Source organism: Lepisosteus oculatus, chromosome 12, assembly GCF_040954835.1.
Source record: "Lepisosteus oculatus isolate fLepOcu1 chromosome 12, fLepOcu1.hap2, whole genome shotgun sequence".
NCBI classification, from domain to species: Eukaryota; Metazoa; Chordata; class Actinopteri; order Semionotiformes; family Lepisosteidae; genus Lepisosteus; species Lepisosteus oculatus.
The window spans coordinates 6,136,121-6,143,663 of record NC_090707.1 but is presented as its reverse complement, the minus strand read 5'-3'; positions in this window follow the sequence as shown (position 1 = coordinate 6,143,663).

Here is a 7,543-nt window from a genome sequence, read left to right as displayed (position 1 = left end):
CTCACCTTCTTATTTAAAAATCAAAAGGATCCACTTTTTTTCCCCTTGTACTCAACACAATACCGAAAATCCATATTCATGAGGTCTGTTGCTTTTGATCTTAAGGAAAAGAGAACAGAGAATTATTAACAACATATAAATACTTCTGACAGCCTGCGGAAAATAGGATGACCCTTGGGAAATTAAGAATCGGCAGCTTAGTTCAGTAATTATTTTCCCTATGCCCTTTAGTAAAACAAAACATCTAAAATGCCATTAAATTCAAAATATTAATAAACTGTATATCTTGCTCTCCATTATGAATTGTCTTTTTTTCTGATGGTTAAAATGACTATGCATATTTCATGAAACTTCAAAGAGTCATAATGACTCTTAAAAAGAAAAAAAAATGGTCTTACATCTGCTTATTAAGCTATAACAGAATCAGGGTGTTGAAATATCAATAAGGAGTATCTGCTTAATCATTCCTGAGCGGACCCTTTTGTGGAATACTATCCAATCTCAACATAATTTGCCTTGCTTCTCATTTATTAATTGCTTATGAACAGGTTTGTAAGTTCATAATCCTTGACGATAAATCTCTACTACCACAATTTATTTTCAAAGATAGGTTGTTCATAATCATAATATACGGATTCATTTAATATATTTTCACATATCGTACAGAAACACGTGTAGGTGAGTTTAACATGTTAGAGTTATGTCTTTAAAGCATGGTCATTCCAGAAAATGGATAAACCACTTCATTGGAAAATGAAGTTTGATATTTTGAAAAACATTTGAAATATGTTGAATGAAAGTAGCAAAGCTCTGTTTGTAAATATGTGATCCATATGTTAGAAATGAAATGCTGTTGAAAATCCTCCTGTCACTAACTACTCTCAGGGGGGCTCTTGTGTTCCTTGGCCTGTGTTTCATGGGTTTTTTGTTTGTGTCAAAACGACTTGCCAGGAGCATTCAGAGCATCCACACAGAAAAAGCCGCATGTGATATTCTTTGCTGCAAGGACCCCATGTCCCTAGATCTTCTATTAGCGTCCCTTTGGACCAACATTTTTCCACAGACATCTGCTCTTCCTCATCTGACCATTTTCCAGTGAACTCACATGTGCTACAGCTGTGCTTGTTTCCTAGATGCCTGATATATTAATGTTTAAATGGTAGTTCAATATTTCCATAATCAAGGAAATATTGAAAATATCATATGGTGTTTCATATTGTACATACATGCCCTCCGAAGGAACAGGGACAGCAATGTCAAAACTGTTATTTTTGCTTTGCAGGCAAGCAATGTGTATTTCAGATCATCAGATTGATATGAATGATAAGTACAGCATCATATACGTTTTATTTTGGGGTAATTCTGTTCATGCATTGGAAAGCTCTTGAATAAAATCATTCTTCGTGTACAACCCAGTGAGTTCAAGGCAGCATAAGTGTTGGGACAATGCAAGTACATTTCAGTAACTGCATGCAGGCTGTAACCCATTGAGTTCACCAAACTCTTTGTGTATCTTTTGAGGTACTTTACTGTAGCCACTTTGGATTCTTGCCTATTATTTAGATGTTCTGACTTCCTTTTTTTCTTCAGCATGTAAAATGCATACCTAATGGGTTTTAACCCTGGAGACTTGACCAGTCTAAGTCCACTTTGGTATTGGCTGTATGTTTTGTGTCACTGATGTGCTGCATGGGTAAATACCACCCAAGAAGTATGGAAGTAAGTACATTATGTATAGAACAAGTATGGAAGCATTCTATTTCACCCTACTGCTATCATTAGTTACTAGATGTTGGAGGTTAGTGTGAAATTCCCAGATTAGTCATTGTAGACCCAATACGTTTGGAGATGGAGAAAATGAGCACCTACAGTATGTCAGTATCAGACTCTGTGCACCTATTTGGACTATTGGCACACGCTTGTGTCACGGACGTCCAAAGGGACTAACCGTGGGGAGCAGGAGAGCGGAAAAAGACCCATATGCGTAGCGGCGAGACGGGAAAAAGGCCCGGGCTCATTAGTGCAAAGAGTTCAGGAATGCCGTATAGAAACCTGTGCCCTCAGGGAGCGGACGTGGGGCGCCCTGGTGCTAGGCGGGTCTCAGGACATCCGAACGTCAGTGCTGAGCGAGGACAGAGTGCAAGACCCGGAAGAGAGGGACAGGAAGGACAGCAGACCGGAAACTAGGGACAGGACAGAGAAGGAGCGCCCTCTGGCTGCAGAGGGCGTGACAGCTTGATAATGGCTGATTTATTTATACTGTGAACAAATAGGTACTGTTATTATTCCAGGAGGGTAAAAGACAGATGAAAGCCAATATTCCTCCATCACACATGTATCCCTTTTGAATGTGAGAGAATGGACATTAGTGCGTATAATTACTTTAATATTACTAGGTCTGTGAGTTTATAAGAGCTATTTGCACTAGAAGCTTGAACACGTACCTTGCAAAAATCAGCATGAAAGATTATGTTTTATCATTATATTATTATATCAATATAAATTACTGTTTAGAGTGGAAAATCATATCTGAAGTGCAAACATCATTTTGGTGCTATGTCTTTTCCTTCGGAATTATATTCTAAATTACTTCTCAAAAGTGAACAAATGCTGACAGATTATTGTGTCACAACCCTGTTTACAATAGTTGCATTAGTTGAATCTGGAATTCGTCCCGGTTTCAACCGTACAGGTGTCACAGTACATTTCCGAATACAAAGGCACAATTAAAAAAAAATGGTGACTATTTAAAATAGATGAAAATGTTTCTTATTTTTGGCTAACATAGAAGAAACGGGACTGGCATGTTCAGGGTGTATCCTGCCTTGCGCCTGTTGCTTGCCAGGATAGATTCTGGTTCCCCAACTACCCTGTATTGGATGAAGCTCTTAGAAAAAGGATGGCTATACAGAAGAAAAGGTTCAGTAATGCACATGCAAGATTGACTTTGCATACGTGTTGGTAGAATGCTTGAAAGAACATGTATTTTTTACCAGACCAACATGGATCAGTAGATGTACAGTAAGTAGATGAAGGGATTACAGCCCTGGGAGTGCTGTACAAGGAAGAGCACTGAGTCATTTTTGAGTGAGCAGAAAGCAAGCTTGGGGTCCAGATTAAATATTCATAACAAGCTCTAAAGGGCACAATGATGATGGTACCAGTTAACATGCTACTGTGCACTGATGCACGAGCTAAAGGCAGGTTTTAATGGTATGGAATACCTTATGGAGCCAATCGAGAGAGGTCTCAGGCTTTTATTACTGAGCTTGATTTTAATCTTCCCTAATTTAAATTGCTATTGCGCAATGAATGGCTAATGACACATTTCAGAAAGGAAACCGGTAGAAGTGAATTCTACCCACAGTGACTGAAATGTTATATTCCACTGAAATTGTGATCACTTTGTAGTCGGCTTCTTGGAGTAAAACTTAGATATTTTCATAATAGTAAAATTATGCAGACATTCCAAATTTTCTCTGGCCCTGATCACAGAAGTAACATTAAATACATTAGTTTTGGGAAAATAGATCACTTATATCTTACAAATACTGTATTAGAAGACAGTTCATCAGCAAGAGAATAAAATCTTACATTAATTATGAAATGATTTCACTTAGTTTTCACTTTGTTTATATGTTTATATATAGGCCATTTGTGTGACCTTACATGTATATGACTAAGATAAACATATTTAATATATAAACTTATAAATAATACTTTGTAAGATTTTTAGTAATTTTACTCTAAATTAATCTTGGGTAATTTGCATTGCTTAATGTTAAATACACAGGTGCAATATGATATAAAGAAATTAATTCATCAATAGGCTGTAATGTCCTCATAGATATTAATTAAATAGACCTGTTTCTACTAGGTGTAACAAATTCAACAAAAGCCATGAAAAGGCCAATGGAGCAGTAAAAAGAGGCGTAACTGTCAATCTTCTGGGATTTGGTTCTGCATAGAAATTAATCAGAGTAGTGCAATCTTGATCAGCATAATGCACTAAGACACAATTTATGCAAATTGAAATTTAAGACATTAGAACGTGGCAGTTAAATTGATAGGTCAAGCACATGTTCAGTATGTTCTATCAGCATGATAAATGCTAAAACACTAGTCCTGCTGATCATTGGCCTTCCACACCTCCTAAAACCCCTAATACTGTGCATCACAAAACAGCACAAAAAGGTAAAATAATTAAATAAACGTAGCAAGTTGAGTCATTAAAATGAGAAAGAGCAAGAAAAGTGCTGGACCATTTCTTAGATGACAAGGCAAAGAAGAAACAGAAAAAACTAAAAATGATGCAATGTCAGACATCTCTCTATTACTTTTGCAAGGCTCTATTAGTGACTTATTATTTTTTAATAGTACATGTACTTAAGACAAAATCAGATAACATTTACAAGCGCACAAATGTAAAGAATACCTATAAAATAAAAACACATAACAAGCAGAATAGGACTGTAATGAGCTGTATGTGAAAGAAACAAAGGCAATAATGCCAGGAGCCGTGAGATAGTGTAATTCATAGTTGTAAATTTTGACCTCTTGTTCATAAAACATTTAATCTTTTCTTCAGCCAAATGCTCTACAGCAGAAGAGGGAATTTCCAATGGAGTTGAAAGGCAATTACAGTATATCATAACACAACAGAGCTGTCTGTTTAACCTTCCAGGAGAATGTATTGTTATGAATGTAAAGAATAACTAATTGCATTTAGAGCATCCCAGGTGAACCTATTGTAACACCAGGAGCAATGAAACAATGTCCTTATTTAATATTCTGGGGATTAATCAGAAGCAACTCAATTTTATGTTTTTTACCTAAATAGTTTTCCAAGCTGGTAAACTGAGTATAATAGGAACTTTCCAACTTGCCTGATACCCGCTGCAAAGTTTTAGAGGGCATAAAGGAATAAATAAGATCTAGCACACTTGTGCATTGATATAGTTTAGAAATGTGGCTTACATTTAGGTTGTATTAAGAAAATATTTTAAAATCATATTCTTTAGCAGTTCAGGAATCAATATACTGTATACAGTACCTTGCAAAGGTATTTACTCCCTTCCAATAATTTCTCATTTTGTTAACTTGAAAATGATGGATACAAATTTCTTAAAGGGAATATTTTTAATCACGGGTGAAAGACGTTTTAAAGGTGGTATGGACATATCATGAGGAGGGACGTTGAGGAAGAAACAAAGAGGGTAATGGAATTTGAGGTGGAAGGTAACAGGGGAAGAGGCAGGCCTAGAAAGAGATGGATAGATTGTGTGAGAAAAGATATGGAGGTGTGTGAAGTGAGTGAGGAAGATGTGCTCGACAGAGACAAGTTGGAAAGGCAACCAAAGCAGCTGACCCCAGGACAGTCTGGGACTAAGGCTGTGAAGAAGAAGAAGAAGAAGAAGAAGAAGAAGAAGAAGAACATTGCTGATATTCACCATCTTTCATCCATAAACATGTTTAGTTTCAATATTCAAGTTGAGCTTAAACATATTCACATTATTTGTAGTTAAAAAACTGGGAGATCATTGGAAGGGGTGAATATTTTTGTAAGGCACTGTAATATGTACTCTGGACATCCAAGATGGATCTACTACAAATTTTTCCATATGATTTGCCTTCTGTATGATTTGGTGTCCAGTTATGTCTCTAACATCAATGCTAATAGATACAGTAGTAGAAACACATACTGTAGTAGAATGTCACATTATTAATTTTAATGGAACCCTTTTTCACTGATATCAAAGTCCTTCAGAAGTCACGTCTGTAAATAGCTGTAAAGTGCTTACAAATATCTAGCACCCTTCAAATGCATTACAGCAGCACTTCTTGGTTCCTGGTTAATGTTAATAGTTTTGAAGATATGATAAATTACTTACTTATGCAGGCTTTACCATCCTTGATTTGGCCCATTAGTTTTATACAGCATGCAGTTGAGAATGTAATGAACTAGAAATGTTAATAACATGAACTCATAGTTTACTGTGAGTTATTATACTTGCCAAAACTTGGAGAAAGGAGTAATGATAAAATAAAACTTTAGTGGTCTTCTTTCTCCTCTGGTAAAGTGAATATTGTAATACATAGATTTTGATGTATTGATTTTGTAGTGTAAAGAAGGATGCTATTTCATATAAAAACAAATGTTCTGGAGGACTTCTAAAGAAGTAAGGAGGTGATCCTGTTTTGTGAAACACACTTTTGGGAAATATTTGGGTAATTTTTCCTTCAGTACCCTGTTTCTACTCCTGTTTTCCAGCTATAGTCAAACTGGTTGGTCTGAAGACTTGAAGGCTTTTCCAGTGTAGCACCCCTCTTCCAAGAAACCAAGTATACAAATGAGATAGTTGGAACTCCCTAGTACATGGATATATACATTTATGTACACACACCTACTGATGGAAAAGAAAAACACAACAGTCAATGTTTTACATCAGTAGATCATTGAGAACACAATATTATTCACTGCTGAATGAACTACCGTAATACAAGGAAATCTGAAACACTGTCCTTGCTTAATGTCATCACACATTCTTATGAATAATTGAAAACAGCTCCATCCATTTATTTTTTTTCTCCTTAATGGCTGCAAACCGGTGAACTGAGTACTACAAGAAACATTGCAACGCAGATCATAACTGCTTCAAACTTTGGAGAGCACTCAGGCATAAATGAGAAGTTGCACACATTTTAGATAGCATGCCGATAAGATGGCTGACTGTTTGAGAAGTGTTGTTCTTCAAAATAACAAAATATTAACTCAAGTTATGTGATTTTATATACATCTAGTGCATAATGTTCAGTATTTGAATTGAGTTTAAAGGTAAAATGACTAAAATGTCTTTATTAAGAAATAGCCATTCAAAACATGATTTTAACTAATGCCAGAACAGTTTAATATACAAGCATGCTCAGTTTGTTGGGCACCTTGTTGCTCTCAGACTGAAGGCAGACTGTGTTTTAGAGATGTTGTCCCAAGAAAGAAGGGTTTTCTTTCAACAATCAACAGACTGGTCGAGAGATATCAAAATTCTGATTCAGAGTGCCAGTGTGGTGACCCTCTGCCATTTCCTGCAGGGCAGAGGGTCACCACACTGGCACAGGACTGTCATGTCCATCTGCTCAAACCATCTGATGCATAAACATTTCAGACTACAGTGGCACTTCTCCACATACAGTAAGAAGAATGTCTTTAATCTGCTGCTCAGTTTTTGCACTGGTAGCCCAAAATGATCACTAGACTCAGAGACCTGAGCTGATAGGTTATCAGCATATTCTGTGGGCCAGAGACCATCTGCGTTGGAGGCATAGAGAGTAATAGAGTGTTATTAGTCATTGGTAATGGCGATTTTGCCCTTAACAGACCCAAGAGAAGACGAATTATGGAGAAATTATAGTGAACATCAACCAACTGTGCAGTAATGTTGTGAGGATGTAGGGAGGAACCTAATTTAGGACAAGATCAGATTAAGGACTCTCCTAGGGCTTTACTGCTCAGCTACTACTCAGCATTGCGTTGATGAAGTCTTCG